The following is a 27,377-nucleotide window of genomic DNA, read 5'->3' as shown; positions in this document are numbered from 1 at the left end:
GCTTTCATTGTTTGCTCCCACTCACAACTCCTTTTTCTATACCTCATTCACAGGGCTTGCTAAACCAGAAACACCCCTAGAACAAATCTAAACACTTTCCATTCTTCTTTCAAAAATCCATTTCCTCCACAAAGCTACTTAATTAGATGGAAGTAAAGTGCTAATTTGCTAAGGGGAAAAGATCATTTGCATATCAATTTACACACTTTTCTCCAAGTATTTATAATTAGAGAGCAATCAACAAGCTTTTGAAGGCTGATAGAAAGGGGAAAATGATTCCTGTGGAGATTAAGGAGGCAGTAAAGTATGGAGATGAAGGGGCATTGGAGAAGGAGCCAGACATCCTCACATTGAGCAATAAATTTAACCTTTTGGGATATCAATTTTTTTAGCTATAAGATGGGAATAATTTTGCCTATTCTAAAAGTACATAGGCTTTAAGAATTAAGTTCACCATGCATGAGGGTCCAATACAAGAGGACTGCCTGTCTATTGTTGGTTAATGGAGTCAATAAGAAGCCATTATTTGACCTTTTTTATTAGAGTTACTTTCTCTGCAAAGAAGAATTAATGTATCTACCTTGCAGTTGGATATTTAAATAAGTCCAAAATATTTAAAATATCTGGAACATAATAAAGAATCAATGAACAAATATTTATAATTACTATTTTAGTTCCATATTTTATGGAATCTTAATGATTTTTCTAATCAGTCAGAGCATCAGAACTTTTAGAACCTTCTCTGGCTATTGCTTTCTTCCATTATAGTATACCTCTACTGTTCATTAGATCCTTCCTCTGTCAAAGGAACATTGGACCCAATTGTATTTTTTGCCACTGCCCCTCTTTGCTCTGCTCCTTTTCTCCTTGTTACTATTAACTTTTTTTTTCCTTTTTAAGTAGGCTCCGCACCCAGCATGGAGCTCAACGCAACCCTGAGATCAAGACCTGACCTGAGCTGAGATCAAGAGTTGGATGCTTAACTCACTGAGTCACCCAGGTGCCCTTATTTTTAATTCTTAATTGAACACCATTCAGGTATGAAAAAATACTGCCTAAAAGAATATTAGAAATTATGTGAGCAAGTAATTTTCTTTCTTTTTAAAAGATTTTATTTATTTATTTATTTGACAGACAGATCACAAGTAGGCAGAGAGGCAGGCAGAGAGAGGGAAGCAGGCTCCCTGCTGAGCAGAGATTCTCAACGTAGGGCTCCATCCCAGGATCCTGCGATCATAGCCCACTGAGCCACCCAGGCGCCCCTGGGCAAATAATTTTCAAACTGTATTCATGAAGCCTTAGGTTTATCCATAGATACTCAAGAGTTGACATAGGAAAGAAAAGGTAGAAGGAAAATTGTCTGGAGAAGAGGAGCCGGTAGAGGGGTAGGGGTGGAAGAGCTATAGAATGAGGACCTATGAACTACGAATAAGAACTATGAATAGGAAGAGTGGGATTTCAAAATTTCTTTCAGGATTTCCAACAGATACTATCAAATTTTTTCCCTTAAGTAACACAATTTTGTGAAAACACTACTTATTTGAGTCAAATATGTTCTATAGTTAAGAAACGTAGGGGAGAATATGACTTGTTTAAGAACACAAAGCACATTTATGAACTGAATGGGTATTAAAGCCAAGACAAGGGGGCACCTGGGTGGCTCAGTTAGTTAAGCCTCTGACTCTTGGTTTCAGCTCAGGTCATGATCTCCATGACGTGCGATAAAGCCCCATGTCTGGGCTTGGGGCTCAAGTCTGCTTGAGATTCTTCTTTCCTCCTCTGCTCCTCTCCCTGCTCACGTGCACTCTCTCTCTCTCCATTTATGCCATAAATAAATAAATAAAGTCTTTGGGGGTGGGAGGAAGTACCGGCATTCCCTTTCAATGGTTCTTCCACGTTTGTTACTAAATCTCAAGTTTCTCTTCAGCTTTCTTCCTTCTTCCTTCCTCCACTTGCAAGCATGCCAGTTTGGCAGCTGTGTCAGAAATAATTCTCTTTCATAAAGAGATTAATGAAGACCACTAAAAACAAACAAACCAACAAAACACCCTCTCGTGTAACTTAAACATGTATGGGCAGTTTTTGGATTATATTTTACTCGTGGCATAATGAAAGATGTTGGTCTGATCTTTAAATTTCTAGATGTATACTAGAGTAAACTCTTCATAGTTTCCTAAGTATTCTGCACTGTCATGTATTTCCATGACTTTGGAGAAATCAGTTTCTCTGACTAAAAAGCTCCCCATCAGTCCTGTCTTCCACCTCCTCTACCAGTGATTTCATCCTCCAAGGTTGAGCTTAGCCTCCCATGCTCTGAGAGGACTTCCTTCAGATGCAACTACATGCTCTAGACATGCACCTTAGTTCTTGCTCAATTTCCATAAGCACTTAGCAGCCTGAGTGACATTTATTTGTTCACAGGACTGTTTACTCACTAGTCTGTGGCACGAGATATACACTATATTATTTCCTCTCCATTTAATCTGTGCCTACCAAAGAAGCTAGCAAAAGGCAGATTTTCAATGAGGCTTTGAAGTTGAACAGAAATTAAACACAAAACATAATCTTAATGAAATTTTCTAAATTTCTGCTATAACATCTTAAAGCCCATATTTGTGGTGTTTTTATCTGAATTCATTTGATGTGATTCATTTCCTGAACCTGTAAGTAGATTTGAACATTTTTCTTTTTGGTACACTAACATTAGTCAATACTGAAACCATTCGAAGTATGCTTTTAATATTAGAGTCACACAGTTTATACATTTGTATATTAATGTATTTCTTTATATTTTAATTTTTTTTACATTTTAATTGTTATTTAGACTTTGGCAACACTTTGTAATACCTTAGCATGTTTAATATAATACTTTTTGTTTGCTTTATATTATAGATTATTTTAAAATCAATTCTTCTGATTTGGAATTCAAAATGAAAATCTGTTTTTAAAATATTGTATTTATTTATTTGATAGAACTCATGCATGTGCACATAAGTAGGGGGAAGAGGCAGAGGGAGGAGCAGACTCTCTGACGAGTAGGGAGCCCAACATGGGGTCTAGATCCTAGGACCCTGAGATCATGAGCTGGCGCAGACACTTAACAAGCTGAGCCATTCAGGCACGCGAAAATGACGCTCACTTTTAAGAAATTCAAGTGGATAAAAGGTAAAAAGAAATAAAATGGCTACCAAAAAAAGCCTTGTGACAGAGCAAGAGAATTAAGAAGTCTTAAAAGTGAAATTAGACATTGTGTATGATAAAACTTAAACATGAGAACAGCTACTGTATCAAAAACAAAGGAGCATGGGTGTGATCATCTCTAAAGTGAGTCTCCAAAGAGAAAAAACCAAATGGGTAATTCAAAAGAAAACATTAACATTTTAAAAGCTAATGTCAAAATAGAATTTTTGAAAGAATTTCTCTAGGATAAAGTATTAAAGTCAAATTTTTAACTCAAAAATTCATTTTTGTTAAATTATTTTTTAAAAATTTTTGTTGAATTATTATTTGAACAGTTTTCTTAGAGAAACAGGCACAGAGTAAGATACATCAATTTATCAAAAGCATGGGAGTCAAGGCATCAAAAAGCATGTTCATTTCTGGATACTAACCATTGGAACAGGCCATAAAACTCGTGTGGATAGTGTTTCTAATAGTTACTGTAAAACTTGACTTGTTAATTCATTTAAATGTTATTTTTGCAGGTATCAGTGAAATTTTAATTTTAGAGGTATGATCATTTTGGTTCTCCTCATATTAAAAAAGAACCTTCCAGGGGCACCTGATGGCTCAGTGGGTTAAATCTTTGCCTTCGGCTCAGTTCATGATCCCAGTGTCCTGGGATCAAGCCCCATATGGGGCTCCCTGCTTGGCAGGAAGCCTGTTTCTCCATCTCCCACTCCCCCTGCTTGTATTTCCTTTCTCACCGTGTCTCTATCTGTCAAATAAATAAATAAAATCTTAAAAAAAAAAAAAAAAGAACTTTCCAAGAGTTAAGAGAAATACTTCCGATAAACGCATAATACTAAAGTGCTTTATCAGCTCAGGAGGAATGCTCTGGCAATCTACCTCCATTCTGCATGACCCCCTTAAATAACAAGTGAATATACTACTCTAAAATGCATTAGATATTTTTTTGTGTTTCAATTTAAGAAAGAAGGAGTGGGATTTATTTCACTAAGAAGAAAGCTTATTTTGAAAGCAATAAACTTCATCTGACAGCTTAAATAAAAAAGGTTTTCGACTTTTAATGTAATATAAAAGAAAGCAAGCCATCCCAAGGCAAGCTTAGGGTTTTAGGATACTATACTTATCCCATTTTCACTTTTTAGAGAATAGATGACAAAGGGACAAAGGACAGTTAGGCTGTTTTCTTTGCTTCGAAATGGAGAGATATTTCAAAAGACAAGGATTAGAAAGTTTAAGTTTCTCTGTCACAAATATAGCCATATTTGCTTATTTCTAATCATAGTCATTGGCAAAAACAAAGTTTTAAAGGTCTTGATTGATCCAAGAGATTAAACACGAGTAACAGAAGCTAGCAAGAAATAGTTGCTCATCATGTAGACTTTGACTAAAGAGTAGCGGGAATGGAGATGTCAAAATAGCTCCAGTGAAAAGAAACTGATTTGTCATTATCTTTCACTGAATACCTTTATAGCTTAATAGACCTCGTTCTAGAGGATGATAAAGCTCCCTTTGAGTCTTTCCTTTGATAAATATATTTCTTGAATAACATCTATTTATTTTTGTTAAACAGAACTCATATTATGATGTTATTTATTTATAAACAAAGTATCTAATTGACGTGGGTCTCCTTCAGCCCAATTACCCGAAGGAAATTTCAGCATTCTGAATTTTCAGGAAAGCAATAGCACCATTTAATAAGTCCTTAAGGAACACTACTCATATGTTATAAAATTTAAAATTTAAAGAAAAAAAGGTCAGGACATTGTTGTTTCGTGTGTATAAATCAGTACTGGTAACAGACATCATGGCTCTAGGTAGAATACTCGTACGATTTTTATTTTTAAAAAGAACATCTCACAACCTCAAGGACATGGGCCGCTTAGTCATAGCATCTTCTTTCTGACAGCCTTCCCTCCTACACTTACAAAGAGGACTGCATTCATGCTTTCTTTTATCTTTATCCTTGTGATAAGCTTCTATTGTAAAAGGAAAAACTGAAGGGTTTTGTTTTGTTTTGTTTTTCTGATCTTGACCAAACATCTTAGAAATATATTTTCACTTATATTTGTGCCCCTACATTAGCGTAGATAGGCCTCATCTTGAAGACCTCTACTTTTATTGAGGAAGCATATAAGATATCTGAGAAAAAATAATTCTGATTATATGAGTATTTAATTATTGTGCCTGCTGTGTGAATTTTAAAACATACAAGAGCCCTTTACCTAAAATCCAATTGGAAACTATAAATAAGGACTAAACAGTGTGTTGTTGAGCACTGTGGTTTGAGTAGGGATTTTCTGGTTAATGATATTGGATGCCTCTGAGAATATTGTTTCCCTCAATGGTGATAAAAGTGAAAATTTAGCTCCGATACTTTATTGCCCATGAACACTTTGTCACCTGAATGAAGCATTTAGATAGTTTTAAATCTTTACTAGTAACAAAATATCAATACCTAGTTAGCAGAAAATAAGATACATATTGCATAGCTCACTCTTGGGAATCTGGCCTTTCTCATGCTCAGATAGATATAGAAAGCCTAATGGATATTTGACATTTTATGTCAAAATTAATATTTTTACTGCAATCCACCTTAGTAAGTGGTGTACAACCATTATTGTAAGGAAAAAAATGAGGAAGTATAGAGTGTTGTTCGAAATCATTGCTTCTCCAACTTTAACGGGCATACAGATCACTGGAGATCTTGTTAGGAGGCAGATTTTGATTCGGTAGGTCTGAATGAAACCTGATTTTCTGTATTTCTTCATTGATACTGATGCTGCTGTTCAGTGGGCCACACATAGAATAAAAAGGTTCTAAATGACAGCAGTCAACTATAATCCTACGGTCTAAACAAAAGAACTTTAAAGTGTTGAGAAGCTAAATATATTTTTTTCTATGATTGACTCCATTCAATTTTAATTATGTTTCTAATCATGATTGAAAATTCTAATTTCAGCTTGGCTGCAAATTTACTCAGTCAATTGGAGTGATTAATTTGACCTAAGTAGGGGATAATTTATAGTTCATATTTTAGCAGTTGAAGGAAATTTGGAAAGCAAAATAAATATAATTTTAGTATCAAATTGCAGTAGAAATATTGATAGAAACAACCACTATAAAATGCTTTTCTAAATGTCAAGTATAATGCCACAGTCTAGCATTTTTGAGAAAAAAGTCCTGCTTCCTAGCTTTTATCATGTAATATTTTGGCCAATTGTTGCTGGTCTGTGTGCCCAGAATACGTGAAAATGCCACTATATGTTTTTAGTCAGGATACTTTGAGTTCAGATGTGAGATGGGAATTCTCTAACTGATTCATCTAACATAACACACTTTCTTTTTTGATCTTACATGTAAGTCAATAGTGCTCTTTGACATACAAATTCTCATCACATCATTAAAGAAATTTTATCTTAATGCTTCGCTTCAGAGTGTTTGGATGTAAGTCGCTGGCTTCCCAAGGAAAGTATAAGTAATGAAAAAGCTATTTAAATTCAATTGTCTCTTTTAATGCAAATTACTGCATCATGTAGTTTATTAATAGTTAATATTACTACCACATATTTAGAAAGAACATGTATAAGCATATGGTCATGAATATTACTCTCTGGAATTTATATTAAAATTACAAACTTCTTGTATCTCAAATTATGGAACCAAATTTAGGACACAGATGGACAAAATGCGAGCTCAGGATGAATTTAAAAATATTCTTTGTGGGATTTTTAAAATATATTTGGCAATGTATTTACTATCTAGTCAGAGGATTTCATCATCACACTGAATTTATCTTGAAGAATGTTTTAAGTTTTCTAATTTTAGTCATAACATTCACAGTATATCTTCTAAAATTCAGCAGCCAATTAAGTTGACAATGTAAAACACAGCAAATGTTAACAGGGATAGACAGGTATAATCATAAAATCTGGCTTAGAAGAGGTGTGGTGTTTTCCTAGGCAATCCTTTATCATTGTCTCAGTGATTCCTACTGCACAAGACAATCCTTACCAATGTAACACCCCCAAAGGGGTAGGTGGCTATTTGAAAGTGTCCACACAAACTATATTAGCAATGTTCCATCCATTGAACAAAAACTTCAAGATTATTAAAACCTTAAGTGGGTGGCAGAGTCGAGCAAGATACAGTCCAAGCAAAAGAAAATAGTTCTTCACAACAGTTATTTTAAGGTTAAGAAATGAGATTATGAATCTAAATACACTTATTTAAATTACACTTTCTCTTTGTATCTCAATTTCCCTGCTCTCGCCCACAGAAAATAAAATAATGTTTTTACCCTGGTGCTACAACTTTTCTCCTGTGGATAAGCATTTTATTTTTTCAAAGTAGACTCCGTGCCCAGCAGGAAGCACAATGTGCCACTTGACGTCATGGCCCTAAAATCAAGACCTGAGCGTAAATACAGAGTCAGATGTTTAATAGACTGAGACACCAAGGAGCTACCTGGATAAGCATTTTTAAAATATAAGCATTCATTTCCTTCAACAATCAGTATTTATAGAGTCCTTACTAAGCACTGTGGTAAATTCTTTACACATGTTTACATTCATTGTTTCACATAATTATTACAAGAACCCTATGAAGTAAATGTTCAGTGTTATGATATGCATTTTCCAGAGGACAAAACTAAAGTTTACTCACTTATTCGTTTAGTAATGGGTTTGTTCTAGAGGCAGGGGTTACTGTGGTAACCATGTCAGGCAAGATCTCTGCTTTTATGGACCTTACATTGGAAGAAGAGCCATTAGACAGTTAACACATTAACAGAAATGAAAACTGTGAGGGTAGGAAAGTAGGTGGCTCAGGGTGTGTGTGTCTGCAATGAATTAGATGGACATTCCCTGACATTCACTTCCCTGAGGAAGTGTGATAATGAACCCTGAACACAAGAAGGGGTCCACCAAAACCAGTGTGGAAGCAACAGAGTAGTAATACTCCAATATTTCATCCCAGGAAGTCATCTCCAGAGAGAAGAAATATTCTCCTGAAATATTCTGAGCCAAATGCCAGAGACTGATCATTTACTTATATGACAAAAGGGAAGAAAGAACATAAAGAAAGCAGTAGATTTCCTAAAATATAAAAATTAATGGTTTACCAGTGTTTCATTCTGGTTTCCAGGTTGGGGAAATAGATAAAGAAAGTCTCAGTGATCTTCATTGAAAGAGTTAAATGATACAGAGTCTTGGTAATGGTTACAGTAATAAGTACACTATCATCAGGAAATTTTATAATTATCTCTCCCATTCACAACTAACCTGTGCTCTCACCTCTCATAAACACAGCTAAGCTTCCATTTGAAGTCTACATCTGTTATGGCTCTGAGTTATTTCTTTTCTTCCTGGTTTAACATAGAAAGGGAAGGTGAAGGGTCACCAGAATTGTTTTGAAGGGTCAACTCAGCTGTCAAAATGCCTTTCAGTTTTCAAGCAGTGCATAGAGTGAGCCCTTGTTGAAAAGAGGTGGATGGAGGCAGATTTATATCTTAAAGTTTTTCCAAATATCAACTATACAAAGATAGTTCATCAAGATTATTAGTTATAGGGCGCCTGGGTGGCTCAGTGGGTTAGTCCTCTGCTTTAGGCTCAGGTCATGATCCCAGGGTCCTGGGACTGGACCCCACATCAAGCTCTGCTCAGCAGGGAGCCTGCTTTCCCTCCCCATCCCGCACCTTCCTTTCTGTCAACTTGTGATCTCTCTTCCTCTCAAATAAATAAAAACTTTTTAAAAAAAGATTATTAGTGGGACGCCTGGGTGGCTCAGTTGGTTAAGCAGCTGCCTTCGGCTCAGGTCATGATCCCAGCGTCCTGGGATCGAGTCCCACATCGGGCTCCTTGCTCCGCAGGGAGCCTGCTTCTCCCTCTGACTCTGCCTTCCACTCTGTCTGCCTGTGCTCGCTCTCGCTCGCTCTCTCTCTGACAAATGAATAAATAAAATCTTTAAAAAAAAAGATTATTAGTTATCAGTTTGTCTCTTTCAGAAGATTTATAAACCTGAGGTTTATAATGGGCCCACATAGAAAGTAAGAAATTCTTAGGATTAGGAAAGTGAGTGAGCCCCTGGAGGGACTTTGGGCAATTTTCAATGACCGTCTTCTTTTGCTTGAGCCAGACCCAATCACACAAAATTTTACTTATCATAGTTTTTATTTTGTTTTTAGTTTGCAGATTAAATATGACTCAAAGATTTATTTTAAAAAGGAGAAATAATTTATATCACAAAGTCCAGTCACTCTTGATTCAAAATAAAATGCTACATATGACAACATTTTACACACATTCAGTCATAGGCATTTCCAAAACATTTGCGTACATGTGGTTTCCTTTGATCTTCACAATCACCTTTTGTGGTATATCTTTGTAAGCCCATCCAATTGGCGAGAAAACAGAGGTTCAAGTCATCTTTCCAAAGATGCGTAGCAAGTTAGCAGCAAAGCCAGGACTCAAAGGCATATCCGCATGAGACTATAAACCCCTCCTCTCCCATTTCACCATTCCTGCCTTTCACACACTGCAGCTAGCTCATCATCCCAGGAGATGACATTTTAAATGCTTCTTATTTGAAAGGACTTCAAAATGAGAACTCATCAGTGGGCTCCTCTTTTACTTAAAACATACTAAATGTCATCCTGATCAAATCAATGAGAGACCAGCTATCTCTGACAGTGGCACTGATGAATGTTTTGTGCATGAAACAATCCCCAGGGGCTAAGGGTAAACTCAGAACATCCCTGCACTGACACTGTTAAGTTCTCTCTCACCCAGAACCAAATCTTGCTATTCCAGCCACACACACAAACTCCTACGAGAGCAAGGCTAAACATTAATGGCAAGAATTCTCTGCCTTCTATCCCATAGAAAAAGCAGATGATCCTCTGCCATCCTAGGTCTGTGCCAAAACCTGAAGCTAAGAGATAAAAGGCTGGCCAGAAATCACAAACATAAGGTTTTAACCCAGCAACCCAGTTACCACTAGAGCCATCAGCTTAAACACTTAGACCTTACGAAGCCCAGTTATTCAGCTTGGGAAGATGACACCTGAGCTAAGCTATCTATCTACTTAATGGGAATGTCCCTTCTTCAATTTTAGAGCATTTTTCTTTGTTTGTTTGTTTGTTTGTTTGTCTGACAGAGAGACAGCAAGAGCACATAAGCAGGGGGATCAGCAGTGGGAGGAGAAGCAGTCTCCCCGCTGAGCAGGGAGCCAGATGCCAGGCTGGATCCCAGGATCCTGGGATCATGACCTGAGCAGAAGGCAGTTGCTTAACCAACTGAGCCACCCAGGCGCCCCTTGGAGCATCTTTCTATACTAGTAGAGAAGAGTTGCTTAAATCCCTTGATAAAACAAAGTTAAAAAAAAAAAAAACAAAAAACCAACAACTGATAGGTAGGTCTGCTTAAGGTGTGAATGAATGAAATTTTAATGAACCATCAAAGGGAGAAACCCAATTTGCTTGCCGCATATATGAACATTACCCAGGACAATGCCTGACACATGATCAACACTCACTATACTCTGTTACTGAGTTTTAAGCTGTATTAATATAAAATAATAATTAATTTAAAAATAGGTACAATAATTTATGATCCAGAAATACTGAAAAATCCAACAATCCTTGTGAATCAAAGATTTTGTAGTCCAAGGACTAAATTATGACTTATTAATTAATAAGGTGAGTTGAGCACCCTTCAGAGCTCAGAGTAGGTGATCCTATTTGCTGCCTGTGCTGTAGGGTTTTAGTCTCAGTAGAAGTATATTATCACAATTGTTTAAAACTATATAATGCCTGTGTAGGTCATATGACTAGTCTCAGTTAACTCAATTATTAAATCTATGTGTTTTGTTGTCTGACTATAGGATTTTCCATGTTTACTTCTAAGTTTTTCTCCCTGTTCTGCTGGACACTGATAGGCATTCCTCATTGAACTGTAATAACCATCCTACAATTTTGGATTAGCGTCTTAATTGCATTTTGTGTCAAATGAAAACACAGTTATTCATCTGTAAACCCATATAAGCCTATACTGTCCTATAATCAGGGCATATGTTTTGAGACTAATTAATTGATTTGCTGTTTTTGTTGTTTTTTAATCCAGAGCCTGTGATGCAGTGATACAGTGCCTCCTCTTTTTCTCACCTGATAACACTATAGCACCTGCTAAGTTAAAGGCAAGAATTATAAACTAAGGAAACCAAGGAAGAAAATCTGTATCTCTTGACAATAACTCCACTAAAAGGCCCAGAATGTGTATGTGTGTTGGCCATGGAGATGACCCACTGCTTGAATCTTCCTTCAAGACAAACTGCTGCAGGAAATTTAGCTTCTACACCTTCAAAGACACCACTGTGTCTATGACTGAGCTTGGTAGGCTTGCTAGAATCAAGGCAGTCCTTCCTGGAAAAGAACGTCTTTAGTGGGAAGCTCTGGCTCAAGGAATCCCCTTCGGCATGGTTAAGAATTTCTGCATGGCCATCTAAGGCATTTCGTATCCAAATTTAACACTCCTCTCTCCTCCTGTATCAGATATCAGAACTGAGTCTCAGACGGAGTCTCTACATGCTCTAGCTTCGCCTTCTTTATCTATCCCAGGCACGTCTGCCAATAAATCTGTTGCACATCTAATCCCATTTTGGGAATTGGTTCATGGAGGACCGAAACAGACACTATATTTGATATATTCTGAATTATAAAAAAATTTTTAAAGATTTTATTTATTTATTTGACAGAGAGAGAGCCCAAGTGAGCATAGCGGCAGGCAGCGGGAGAGAGAGAAGCAGGCTCTCCGCTGAGCAGAGAGCCAGATGCGGAGCTCAATCCCAGGACCCTCAATTATCATGACCTGAGCCGAAGGCAGCCACTTAAACAACTGAGCCACCCAGATGCCCCTGAATTATAAAATTTAAAACAAATTAATGTACTGCATAGTATAAAAAAAATATTTGCAAATACAAAATATGAGAAAATCGAGTTTTTGAATAATAAATATGCCAATAGGCATGTCTTGGGATGGTATTAGGTGTTTTAAAGGGTGGGGAAACCTACTTCAATTTTATTCTGTGTTGGTTAATATTCTTTACTATATATTTTTAAAACAGCTTATTTTTTAAAATTATGATATGCATAGAAGATATCTGGTAGAACAAAGACAAGAAAATTCAGTTTTTACTATAAGAGATCTGAAATAAAACATGATAAATCTCTCTCTGGGTGGTGCCCTCATGATGTTCGTCGTCTTTGAACTAAAAACAAAAATCAAAGCCTGAAGCACATTCACTGATTCATAGCTGAGTCATTTATGGGGCAGCACAGAGCTACTAAAGATCACAGAAAGATATTCTGTCCAACTGTGTTCCTGTGGGTATGTGTCGATCAAGGCAAAATATTGAACACAATACCAGCAAGAAGATTAGAATTCTGCATGTCTCCTTACATATTTCCTATCACTGTTGATGTATTCTGTATCATTGCACTTCTTAAGGAATTTATTTTAAATAACTCATTAAAAACACAAAAACAATGCCATTAAAAAAACTGTATGTTCAATATTTAATATTTAAAAAGCATCAAAGCAGATGGAGAAATTAATTGCTATGCAAAATATTTTTTTACCACATTTAACTTTGTCATTTGCTGGCAATTATAAATGATTACTGTCTTACGTTGGTAGCATATTAAAACAGTGAATTCTTACTTTAACTGTCATTGGTTTTATTTTTCATACAATTTGATACACTTACCAAACATATGTTTCTTTCAATTCGTCACCACTTGAAACATATGTACACTGTTCATAAAGATTTTTCTATTCCTTCAGAAGTAATATTGTTCTATTATACAAAGAGATGGACATAAAAAGAAAATGTGCTAACAACCAATGACCAGTAAAGTCTAATATTCATTTGTAAAATCCCTCCAGGGCTTTCACTGCATTTTGATCAAAATCCAAATTTATATGTCCTTCAAAGATCTAAATCACATATCTCATGACTACTTTCTGTTCTATCATTTTCCCTCTTATTCTAAATTATTTAGCAGACAGAGAAACTCAACTCACCTGTTTCCATTTCAGGGATTTTGCACTTGTTTCTTCTGCCTAGATGTTCTTCTGATAAATCTTTTCATGGCTTCCTACTTCTCATTATATGCACCTATCCCAAACATCAGCTCCTGGCAATACTGTAGCTAAAGAGCCTTCCTAATCACTCTCTATCTTCTTATCTTATCTCTATCTTCACTGGTAATCACTCTCTATCTTTTTAATCTAACTAGTTTTCTTTAACTTATTCTTCTATTTCCCAAATAGAAGGTAAATAAACTCCACCCTTACCACTATATCTCTATAGCAAGAACAGTGCCTATCACATAGCAAATTTTTAAAAATGTTAGTTTAACTTTAAGAAAACATCATGCAAACTATATACCATAAGATCCCATTTCTAATGAAACATGTACAAGCGCACAAAAAATTAATAGAAATAAATGCATGGGTGACCTCTTATCTAAAGCAACCAAAGCTAACATTTGGCCAGTTAATTAAGATGGTTGGTTAAAGCATATATACTTTAGAAGTTTTATTTTAGTGTAAATAAAATATCCCTAAATATGTTAATGTAGAGGCAAGACCCTTTTCATGGGTCTGCTGCTTAAAATCCATCTCCTATTTTGCATAAATCCCAAACATAATGGTTAGCCATGATTTTCAGCTTTGGTTTCTTTCAGTTGAAAGAAGAAGAAAGAGACTTGTGGAACAAACTATGTGCAGAATCCACCTTTTAGGGCAGTCTTGCTCACGCTAATATTAAAAAAATAGATCTAGATGGCTTGCCTGTGCCAAGTTTTTCAATGTAATCAACTTAGTTTTCCTGGAAACAATTCTGATTTACCCTTGTAGTTCGTTATTTTATATAATATTTAACTGAATTATGTCATTAATAAATACAACAAGCATAAAATGGCTTTGGAAGAATCATTACTGACCTTTTTAGAGAATATACAACTGTGAGAGAAAAATACAGAAACCTCATTGAGGAGACTGCTAGCAGTGATTTCTCAGGCTGTTATGGACATCAATTAGTTTATTTTAAATAGTGGATAGAGAGCAAGCTTTGGTTACTCTTATGAATCAGTTAAGGCAATGCAAGTTAAGAAAGGTTCTACTAGTTCCTAAAATGTTGTCATTCTCTTGACTTGTCATGTTAATAAACAGAAAATTTTAATTTTTCTCCACAATTTTTTAAGGATTTTATTTATTTATTTGACAGAGAGAGATCACAAGTAGGCAGAGAAGCAGGCAGAGAGAGAGGGGGAAGCAGGTTCCCCGCTGAGCAGAGAGCCTGATGCGGGGCTCGATCCCAGGACCCTGGGATCATGACCTGAGTCAAAGGCAGAGGCTTTAACCCACTGAGCCACCTAGGCTCCCCAATTCAAATTTTTTTTTTTTTTTAGTTTATAAATTTTCTACAATATCATCCATAAAATAAAATTTAAATAATATTAAACATGCAACATATATATGATACTTTTAAAAGTGACATCCATTTCTACTTTATTATCATTTGGATTATTTCAAATTAATTAAAATGAAATTTTAAGTAGTCTAGCAAACTTAAATCTATGCATGGTTTTTGTCAGTTAAATCTATGTGCACCTTCCTTAGGGGCTAGAGAAGTTCATATTTTAAAGGTATTTCACTATCTTTAATTTTTCACTTACTCATCTCCCTTTTCCCTTTGGTAAAGGATTTTTAAAGCCTAAGAATGGAGTCTGAGAAGTTGATTTTTGAAAGCAATATTTAGCAGAAGTAATATTTTCCTTGAAAGACAGGACCAGAATTCAAGTGAACATCTCTTTTCCCGAGGCATCTTTCCGAGACCCAGGACACATTTGGTGGAGCCTCAGGCTGTTCGGTACAACTACTGAAAACCAAAGGCACTAAGATGCAGTAATTCCTTAACCAATATTCAGTATGGCCTAAATTTTCTCACTTTCAGGCTTGTTTAGTCTAGGGCCAAAGAGGTTGGCTACATCCTTTTTTATGAAGGATTGTAAACATATACCCACTGGATTTGGGGTGTTTCCCTCTGTTTCTGACAAGGAAACTGAGACATTACTGCAATGAGAAACACTATTCCAGCTTCCAACTTTTTGTCCTTCTCCTTTTAGGTATTATCATCTCCAATCCTACATGTCTGTAATCAACACTGTCCCCTTTCCAAGCCGCCTCCTCCTCCAGATGGGACCATTTTTATTAAACTATTACTGCCCTCACAGTTACCTAAGCTGGAAAGTTCAAAGGCCTCTCTTGTTTCTTATTCTTCTTTCCCATCTGAAAAACGTCTTGCTGCTCAATCATTCCTTTGAGCCCTCTCTACTCTACTTCCAGTCATTATTCTTCTATGCTTGAATTACAGCTTCCTGCCTCCATTGGAGGTGCAGAATGCACCTGCAGAGAGTCCCCAGAAACGAGAGTTTCTGGGAGTAGCGTGAAGCAGCGGAAGAGACCAGGGTATCAAATTAGAAAGGCCTAGACATGAAGCTCAGCTCCACCTCTGATTTGAATGTCCTGGGATAATATACTAAAATATATTTGAGCCTCAGTTCTATCATCTGTAAAGTGAGAAATAATATTTACCTTGCACCATTTTTGTGATAATCAGAAGTAATGTAAGGCAAGTGCATCTTCATGTGACTACCACAAATGGCATGTTTGGTAAAAAGTAGGTACACAGTAAATGGTAAATATTACTTTTATTGCACTCTCCTATTCTTAAACATTTAATAATCTCTTTCCATTCTCTTCTTTCCACATGGCCTTCTTGTTCTCACCTAGTCTTATGCAAAATACTATTTTATGTTTGAATTCAAATTCAAGATCCAGCTCAAGCACTACCTCCTCCAAAATTCCTTTCCCAATCACACCAACCTTTCCAATTCTTGTAACACTGTGGTGCATGTGCCCAGGACTTGGTGATGTTGAAATAATAAAAGCCATGAAAATAATAATAATGATTGTTTGTTTAGCTCTATATTAGAAGAGAGAAACATCAAAGTGTCCGGGCACAGGCTTTCTTCTTCTGAAGCGATCCATCAAAATGCTCTTACTTATTCATTCATTTAAGTAGATGAGTGCTAATTCTGGACCATCTCTGTGGTGGCTACAGCAGCCATGCATAGAGAACACTCTTTCTTGCTTAGTACCAAGGGCTTGAGAGTTGGTGGGAGGTAAAGGATACATATGCAAAAGAGTCAACTTTTTGACTCTTTTTTCTCCAGCTCCTCGGAGAACAAGAGTCAAGACCCTAATTCAGAGTGTCCCCGCTGAGAGAGGGCACAGTTTAGACAAGGCCTGAGAACACTCTGAGGGGTTGGTTCTGCAAACAGCCTGGGACTACAGTGGGGCTCCTGAGTCCACCTCACTGGGGAGATGGGCAGGCCCCCAGTTGCCTGTTTTCTTGTGTGAACAAAATTGCTAGGTAACTGAGAGCTGGAACAGTGGGGATCCAGGCCAGTCTGAGAATAAATTTGAGCCCTAGCCTCAGTGCTGAATGACCAGATAGAATGTGGAGAGACAATTGGCAAAAAGAGCCTCTACCACCAGAGGCAACAGAAGCATGGGTACCTAGACATGACCATTCGCCTGCAGAAATTTTTCAGCAGAAAATGCCAGGACCCCATGTCTGACCACATCTCAGGACAGCAGTAAGCACTTTCTAGAGTGCTTCAGACCTGGGAGCAGCTGCGGAATTCTCTGGCCAAAATATGCTATGTCTCAGTGGAACATCCTATAGTGGAACCCGTAGTCCCACCAACTGGCCTGATCAACCTGATCATATCTCTGAGTTTCTTGAACTTGTCACAGGGTGTTGGACTTTGACCATGTCCAGTGAGGAGGGAACCACCAAGAAAGAGAACTGTTCTTCCGGTTAATTTGGACATGTAACATTCTCAAGCTGTGATTTTATGTGAAGTTGCAATTACGTCCTAAACAAAAAGTGGGTAAACGCCCATCTAAACACACTATTTTCTACATATATTCCTTATCATATGTGGGTTTTTTTTTTCATTATTTAAGGATGTGTTTTACTATTCTTATTAAATTGATCATTCATCATGTTAATATATATGTATTTTCTTATCATCCATATGATCTAATACCACACCCTGCATATAATAGGTATTCAATAAATATTTGGAGAATGAATTAATGAGTAACAATAAACGGGGATTTTTCATGAAGGGTTGATCTGGTACCATTTCAACATCTGTGTCTGTTTAATAACTTTGCTTTTCCCTTCTGGTTCAATTTGGTCACAGGGTATTCTGAAGATTAATGAATAAAATATTTATGAACCCTTTTAGAAAGGCAAATGAAAGATCAACATAATATTTCCTCTCTGCATAATAAAGAAAGAGAATTCCTAATATCCTTTAGGCAAATTCACCTTAAAACTCTTCATTTCATTTTGTCTGAAATATTCTTTTGATTTATTAATGTGGATTTAAAGAGTACTGGCCAAGCATATCTTGGATATTAGTGCCTCAGAGTCAGTCTTTGACCATTACTTAAACTTTATATCACAAAACTGCAGAGGCCACACTTAAAAAAATTTTTTTAAATGTAAATATAGTTACTTACGCACCAGTGTTATGAAACTAACATCAACAATTTGATAGTAAAACTAGCAATGATTCTTTTTTTTTTTTTTAAAGATTTTATTTATTTATTTGACAGAGAGAGATCACAAATAGGCAGAGAGGCAGGCAGAGAGAGAGAGGAGGAAGCAGGCTCCCTGCTGAGCAGAGAGCCCGATGCGGGACTCCATCCCAGGACCCTGAGATCATGACCTGAGCCGAAGACAGCAGCTCAACCCACTGAGCCACCCAGGCGCCCTCTAGCAATGATTCTTGTTCTTTCATTCGCTTAATCTCATCCACGGCATCAGAGGAAGCAACTACCTATTCTACGAAGTATATATATATATGTGTGTGTGCTTAGTCACTTGTCATATTTGTATAAACAGGGTATCATAAGACTTTGAGAAAGATGAAGTTTACTCTGAACAGAAATATCATCTACACTAAAAGGCAAAAATGATATTTGCCTTGAAGTAAATGGATACCATTTTTGGAGGACTTACTATGTGCCAGACATTGTCTTTAAGGAGTAGCAAAGTTATGTATTTAATCTTCACAGTGACACCTTGATGTAGCCATTACTATTTCCACTAAATAGATGAGGTAATTGAGGTTCAGAGATGTTAAGTAATTAGCAGAAGTTTATAAAGGAAGTCAAAAGCAGATCTCAGTTTCAATAGTTAGGTGACTCTGATTTCAAAGTTCTTGATCTATGATAGAAATAGATTTAATAGTCTTTGATAACTGACATAAAAAATTAGCAAAAATCCAACCTTTAATTTAATTCTTTGCCAACAAGCCATCTTTTTAATCTAAAAAAGGAGGGGTCTGACATTGGGAGGAAATAAATGACATATACAAAGAGAAGTTTTTGTAAACGTCTAACTAGATTTAAAACCTTGTTCAGTAGGGATATGTCATTCTAATAGCACATTTCAAATTATTGTATTTGGGCCCATTTTTTAAAAAGACTACTAGATTCAAATACTGCGTAAATTCTATATGAACCTTCCTAAGTTTTCTATGCTGATTAACCATCCAGTACATATACACACACATCTACTATGGTGTAAACACATACAAGAGACAACATGATGTTGGAATAATTGAATTGAATTTTCTTTTCCTAAGTAATCACCTGCAACATAGGGCTCAAACTCACAACCCTGAGCCCAACATTCACATATGTTACTAACTGAACCAGGTAGGCACCTCATGATTGAATTAATTAAATTATAAGCACCACATCAAAAATTGTTCTATATTTGGAAGGCACCAGGAGCTTAAGAGGAATCAGTTTATAATTATAAAAATCCAGGTAGGTTTCCAATATTTTTGTATGTTAATTCAATATCCCTTTTAATCTTCAAGGAAACACAATAAAATTTATTATTTCTATTTGACAAGCAAGACCCAAAGTGGTTAAGTAACTTGCCTAAGATAACAGCATTGGAAAGGGTTGAAAATGGGATTTAGATGCTGGCTTCTGATCCCTATTTATTAGTTTAATTTATCTGGGAAGAATACAGGAGGGTTTAGTAGACCAACTATCCACAAGCTTACCCCAAACTGGTGTGAAACCCTACACATTGAAGTTGAAGAAGAAACAATGAATGTAACATTTTTTTGCTGGTTTCTAATTCATTGTACCTAATTTTTACTTCTGGAGGCTTGGGGTTCCTTTAAATTTGCTTCAGGCTATAGTCCAGAGATCTTCTTTTGTATATAACCTACTTATTCTATGTACCTGCATCTATACACTGAGGATTATAACTGCCCCATGATGTTGCCATGAGGCAACAATAGGACTAGGATGCAGTTAAGTGTTAAATACATTTCACAGTAGGTCATTTCATAGTAGAAATTGCCAATACAAACAGTAATATGTATCAGGAGCAAGATTCAAAATTTATATACAAAGGCAATGTTTGAATCAGAGTTCCTAGGGCTATTATACACTCAAAGGCCCTCAATATTCACACTTCAAATCTGGGTATGCTCCTACTTCTAAAAACAAAGTCAAATAATTCTTGGATCACACAGGCAAGAAAATTTCTCTATCGGTAAAATACAGAAGTAGGAAACATCTACTGTTGCATATATTTACATGAAAAAAGCTCAGTTATGACTCTTGTTTATTATATGTAACATAAATTTCATTATATACCATGTTCTTAATTTATTTGCAATATTATCTATCTTAATCATTCTTCTGAAATTGAGCATGATAAAACAAGCTGAAATTTGTTACAAATTACAGTACCGAAGAATGAAAATTTGTTAAAATTTGATAGATATACTGAGTCCAAAATTTATAATATCTACAGTTAAATGTTACATTTATACATATTTTTAGAGTTAAGAGTTACTATTTAATAAAAAATCTACAAAAATCTTCTGTATGTTTAGTGTCCTGAGGCCATGTATTATAAATGCTAATTGTCTTAATAATATTATGACACTAACATTGTCCTTCTAGTAAATAAATACGGCTAAACCTTTCCTTTCATTATAGTATCTAAAAGTAATATTAATCTATGTAAATATAAAAAATAAACATTATATGCTTTTGTATTATTTGTTTTTATGTAAAACTCTATATAAATGTAAGTATTTAAATGGAAACTTTTGTTATTGTTTATTATTTAAAAATTTAGGGTGCCTGTGGTGTGACTCAGTCAGAAGAGCATGTGACTTTGATCTAAGGGTCCTAATTTCAAACCCCATGTTGGGTGGAGAGATAATAAATTAATAAATAAATGAAATTTATGTATTTATGTATTTATTTATTTATTATTGTGGAGCATAAGGAATAACATGGAGGATGTTAGGAGAAGGAAAGGAAAAATAATTAGGGAAAATCAGAGGGGGAGATGAACCATGAGATACTGTGGACTCTGAGAAACAAACAGGGTTTTGGAGGGGAGGGGGTTGGGGAACGGTGAGCCCAGTGGTGGGTGTTAAGGAGGGCACAAATTGCATAGAGTACTGGTTGTGGTGCATAAACAATGAATCTTGGAACACTGAAAAAATAAAATTAAAAAAAAGTTCCTAGAGCGTATTAATTAAAAAAATAAATGAACTTTAAAAACACTAAAAAAGTATATCATTTAAAGACTATAGTGAGGCCAAAATATCTTTTATCAGGTGTTATGTTTCAATATTTTTAATATAAATTCCAAATTATAAAAATAGTAAAATTCCTAAAATAAATTCCTAAAATTATGAGTAAAATAGAGTAATACAAAACAATATGGTTTTGATAGAATTATCACTCCCTATCAGTCCATCCCTTATTTCCAAATATATAATGTAACTTAGCTCTGTATATTTTGTTCTGAATGTAAACAGTCAAAAAACATGTTTTGTGCATTTTAGAAATAGATCCACTCTTTTTATTTTAGGAATAGATCTTATAAAGAAAAAAAAATATGGTTTATTGCAATTGTTAATCTTTCTTAGCCAGAATTTTTCTGTAGTTCGTTATGAATCCGTATCTAAATAATATTCCTTGTTATTCATATGTCTCAGTGCTATCACTTACTCTGTGTTTTTAATGATTTCAATCACCTGACTTAAACTATTCTGAGTTTGTTATACATATCTATATGTAACTATATAGCTAGTAAATACAAAATAAGAAGCTGAGGGAAATTATGAACAGAAAAATATTAATGCATTACAAGTGTGTATCTCATGATCTCAGATCAGTGCATCTCAGTATCAGATCAGACACATTTTGCTCTTGAGGGTGGAAGGAATAAAAAAAATGTCTCCTGATTCAACCTTCTTTTTTCCAAGTGAAAAGTTTAAAAATTGGCCTAAAAAATAACATGATTATGAAGGAAATGATTCATTGCAACTGCCATTTTTCATGTAAGGAACAATTACTTAAAATGGAAATTCCAACTCTTTATCAGCTTTAGATAAATGCTGATTATTTAATCTGTCAATGAGCAAAGGCAATTAAATGGAATGTTGTATGTTAATGAAACAATGGAGGTTGTTAGGTCATCTCAATTATTTATATTCAGATTTAACTTGCAACCTAGTACATCATGGAAGATTAATAGGTATATAAAGTAAAGGAATATAGCACCATTCTGTTATTCATGCCACAAACTCCAGTCCTTTTACTATTCATTAAATCAATCATGTACAAATGTAATGAGTGTTGTGCTTATGACTTCATAACATACTCTGAAATATCTTAGACAAATACTTCTGTCACATTTGATTATGATATAGATTCCTAAATATTTCTTCTGTGGTAAAGACAAGAATAAAACTAGCAGTTATGGTGATAAATATTGTGAAATGTTGCACATTTTTCAGAAAAATACTAAGAAATTATGCAAAACTCCTGATAAATATGTTTGTCTCTTGCTATCACAAAATAAAATAGAAAACAGGGAATTTTAACAATTTTGAAGGAAGGCTTAGGAAACTCAATCAACCAAAGAAACACAAAATTGGGAAGAAGGCAACAATTAAAGTTTAAATGTTTTTTGTACTACTAAGATGTGAGATGTCATCAGTAAGACACTCTTCTGATTTTGTCAATTCCCTAAGCTCTGTGAGGAAATAGATGTATTATCTTCATCACCAAATCCTGAGTGCCTGATATCAAGTTCTGAGTACACAGCATATGCACAATTAAAATTGATCAAAGAAAAAGTAATTGATTCATCATTTTGTTACTTTTTATACCTTTGGTGTTTTAGTGGGATTTAAGATAAAGTCAATATTTTCAAATGTCTCTATTGATTAAAATGTGGAGAGTTAGTTTGATCCGCTGTCTGGCAGAGTCTTAAATTTTCTTTTCAACGGAATTGAAGAAAATGGCCCCAGCTAATTAAGAAGACAGTGGCAAGGATAGGCTTGTAGTTCCAAGAGTAAATGAAAATCTACCTGGTCATACTTTATTCCTCTGTGATTCTATTTCCTAAAGGTATACCTTTGTACAGTAGCAGAGTGATCACTAGTGTCCTCTTAGTATCTAAGCTCCCTGTCATGAATTGGGTATATAAGACATTTATCTTTAAAGCTAATCAAATTATGAAAGAAATTATAAAATTTCTGAGCTTAGAGGACATAGAACTTAACACATAAAGACGCATCTCATAAACATTTTCACTGTTTTGTAAAGGAGAAGAGAAACTCCTTTCCTAACTCACTGAAATTTCACTATTTAATCAAAAGTATTTCTTCTCTTGCCTTTTAAGATATTTTTCTAACAAATATTTGACACTAGCCTAATTGCATTTTCCAAATGATTAGATATCTTGACAATAAAGTATAAGTACATAAATTTTAAAAAAGCTCCCTAGAGCATATTTGGGAAAAGGAGAGAATCTAGTGATTAGAGCACAGATGTAATATGATTAAAATAAATTAACAATCACATTTCTTCCGTCAGACAGTCCTTTCATTATGAACACCCTCATAATACATTCACTTTGCATCAGACACCTAACTAGGTACAGGGCCTTCGAGGATGAAGAAACCTAGGTCCTGCCTCCAAAGAGCTAGTCTTTTGGAAAGGAGACATGAGATACATCATGAAAGAAGTTAGGGTGGGACGTTGGGTGAGTCTGGTGGTGGGTGTTACAAGGACACATGTTGCATGGTGTACTGGGTGTGGTGCATAAACAATGAATTCTGGAACACTGAAAAGAAATTTTAAAAATAAATAAAAATTTAAAAGAGAGAGAGAGAGAGAGAGAGAGACACGAGAACAAAACTACCAGTGTTGAACTTCAACATGCGGTTAAAAAACATGCCCAAATGAAAGAGCACACAGGTAAAATCACAAGAAAGGTAACAGATGACCTGAAAATTAAAGTACAAGTAGGGATATGCCATGCATTCAGACAGTGGGAACAGCCTGTGCTAAAATGAGGAGCACACAACAGTGTGGTGAGAATGGGTGGCTTCAGAGAGCTGGGAGCAGGCAAATAGGAGGCTGGACAAGAAGCAGAAGCCAGATTATGGAGGGCCTTGCAGGCTTGGCAAATCGATAAAAATTTTATCTAGTAAATGACAAGGAGTCATTAGCAATGTTCACATAGAAGGTAAGCATAGAGGAGACATATTAGGAGTGAGACTTCAAGAAGGATATTACAATAGCCAGAGGTGAGATCATGGGGTTCTTAACGAAGGCATGGGTCATGGGGTGAAAAGAAGAATGTAGTAAAGAAAAAATTGAGACTATAGACTTGAAAAGTGTTTGATGATTGACTGATGGATGTGAACAGAGAGAAGGAAATGGAGACAGCAGTTGGCATCCAATGTTTATATTTCCAAAATAGTAACCTCCCTGTAGAAATCCAAATAATATAGCCAACCAACATGTCATTATTGACTCGCATTTTAAATTTACATTGTCAAGGAATATGTGCGATACTACATTCAATATAAGAATAAATGGTACTTTCAAACTACCAAATAAAATACAGGTCCATTAGTATTAATATATGTGGGCATAATGGGGGAACTAGGAAAGATTTCTAGGACACAGCTAGACTATTTAAAACTGACCTTGATGTATTTCCACTGGATTTCATTCTCTTGAATTGAGATTATTGCAAACTCAGTATATCAATAATAAATACAACCATCATCAGCTCTGACGGATTCAAGAAAGTCAATCTCTGCCCTTGGGAACTGTGATTGGAGAAGTCAGATGTCTGGGCAGAAGACTGAGAGCAATGTCAACTGATCATGCAGTAAAGAACAGTGGTCCACTTAGAGGACTTCCATACTCCCAGAAGCATGGAAATATGTATATGTTTATACTCAGGAGACAACGCACAGTAAAGAAAGTGTTCTACAATAAGGGCTCATGTCTGGGGAGGAGTCTAGCACATTGACTGGTGCAGGCACTGAGGAAAGTGTAAGAAAGGTGACATCAAGAGTTAGGAAAAGAAAACCCTTATTTGTGAAAGAAGGTTGTTGAGCTTCTTTTTTTAACTTCTTCCTTAAAGAGATTGGGCTTGGATGTACTCTGGAACTTGGTTTCTTGTTTGGATTGATACCAAATGGAGATAAAATTTTTACTGAGCTGATGAGATTAATATATTTATTATGATGACCCCAAATCATAGAAGAAACCACAAGTACAAGAGAAATGGTCTTGTATTCAATAGTCATTTAGCAGATAAACACTTAACCCAGGGGTCAGTTAAGATGCTAACTCAACTAGAAATATTCTTATGAATCAAATTCCTTGTTTCCTTATATAGTTCAACATGAAGAAAGAATGTGAAAGTCTAAGCACTATGATCTTATATACTGACAAATGACTATGATACTGATAATAATAGGTCTTGCTCTAAGCACCAGGGACTTTGCTGATAATCCCATTTCTTTATGGGACCATAGGGAGAAAAAAGAACAAGAGATATATAAACACTGAGATCTCATGAACTGACTGAAGGGAATGTTGCCAAAACCACAAAGCCAGGCTGTATTTCTTTTCTTTTCTAACTAGACTCCTCTTAATTTCCTAACTCCATTCATGGCGGAAATGGCCTATTAATTCCTTTTCCTAAACACTTAATGACTGGGAAAATGCTTACAATCTGATCTTAAATGAATAAGAAAAATAATACTCACGCAAGGCATAAATATACTGACATTCATATACAGATCCCTTGTGGGTTTTATATTTATAATAATAAATGTGGTATTTTATAATTAAGAATTAATGGTTTATAATGAAAATATTTTGCATATAATATTTTATGTCATTATATAATGCTATATAATGAGATTTGGAAAGATATTACTTTCCAAAAGAGAATTTTTAAAAAGTAATCAATCTATATCCATTTTTGAAGACATTTTTATTTTAACAGCAAACTTCATGTCTATTTCCAAAATAGTTGGTGTTCCGTGCTTTATTTATAAATAAGATATATAACTAGTACACATCTTTAGATAATAAATATTATTTTAAAAGTGCTCATACAAGTAAATTTAACTTCAGCTCACTCATTTTCAAAATGTTCTCACTTTTAAATCTTATTTCAAGTTTTCTGGAGAAATCTTTATATCTTGTAGTAACTTAAAAATATAGAACTGAAGGGGTAATTATCTTTTATATGTGAACATTTTTATTTTTTTAATTTAATATGTCACTTGGAAAACACTTCATGACTGTAACAAAGGGAAGACTGTTGGCATTGAGTATTCTTCTAAAGATTTCAAAATATGTTCTATACACAATGCCCAGAATTTTCAATAAACAGGCTAATTTTCTTTTTTTCTTATCAGTGCATTTTTATTCCATCACTCAACCACTCCGGCTAAATCACCTGCCAGCTCAGAGAGACAGAACTGAGAAGGAACAGACTCATGGCTAGAAAAAAAAAAGAACCCAAACCTGTATTCCCCCTAAAACCCTTTTTGTTCTATCTTCTGAAGGTTAATTCCCTCTAAGAGTCCCTGCCTCCTGGACAATTAACCTTTCCTTTGTACTTATTTGTCTTTCAATAGTCTCTATAAGTTACTTAGAAGTTAGACAGCACTTTGTTTCAGGCGATGACATGTAGTGTTATATAGGGAATCATACAGAAATACAGAGAATACCTAAATACAGTTGCATATTTTTTTGTGGTTTTGATTTATAAAGAAGAACAGTAATCCTTGAACATATTAGTAGAAGTTTTAGATTTAAGTGCTAAGTAAAAGTGTTAATATTGTCATGATAGTTATTGATTTACTTTTCTTAAATTCATTCAAAAATGGTTTTGAGTAACAATAAGATATCCATATGGAAATCAAAGAATGATAGACAGCTAGAGAACACATATTAAAAAATATATATATACATGATTAAAATAATAACTTAAAGAATAGTATATACTTTAAGAAATAACATTTTCTTATTAAGTTCCAAAAGTCTAACTCAACATCTTCACACTGAGAATAACGCGTAATATTTGTAATTTTTTTAGGTTGTATTTCATTTTTAATCTGGATATAATTTAGAGAAAAAATATCTTCATTTTACAATTATTTAAATATTTTCCTCCCAAAAAAGTTTCTCAAATAAATCTTAGGTTAATAATACCAAAACACTAGAACTAGTCAATGATCTCTATTTTTATGCAAAAGGATAAAATTCCCCTCATATTGTATCTTTAAAAATAGTAATGTGGATATAAGACATTTTCAAATTCTAGGAGGTTGTTTTTCTCACAAAAAGAAAGCAAATGTCTTTTTTCTTTCCATTAGAAGGTTGGTACCATGAGGGCGACTATGATTTCAGTCTCTATGAAGATAGTTAATTTGTCTGATTGAGTCTACTTTTAAAGAAAAAATAACAGAAGTTTTCCTTTATTTTGTTATATGAAAACCATACTTTGAACCTTTATTGAAGGAACTAAGGGAAAAATTATCATCCTAACTGAAAAAGATTTCCACATATCAGAAAAAAGAATGTTATGCTTATAAAGTTATCATTTAGACTGACACTTAATAAAAGACGTTGTCAAGACCTAGGAAATGTAAATATTGCCAAAGTGCT

General features: G+C 34.9%; 1 protein-coding gene across 3 annotated transcripts in view; it reads right to left on the bottom strand.

The window, feature by feature from the left end:
• Nucleotides 1-27,377, bottom strand: part of GRIK2 (glutamate ionotropic receptor kainate type subunit 2) — a 638,217-nt gene that overhangs the window by 318,872 nt on the left and 291,968 nt on the right. The window lies entirely within an intron of this gene.

The sequence above is a fragment of the Mustela nigripes genome, chromosome 5 (genome assembly GCF_022355385.1).
Source record: "Mustela nigripes isolate SB6536 chromosome 5, MUSNIG.SB6536, whole genome shotgun sequence".
NCBI lineage: Eukaryota > Metazoa > Chordata > Mammalia > Carnivora > Mustelidae > Mustela > Mustela nigripes.
Note: the sequence above shows the minus strand (reverse complement) of the source record. Positions and strands in the feature narration are given on the sequence as shown.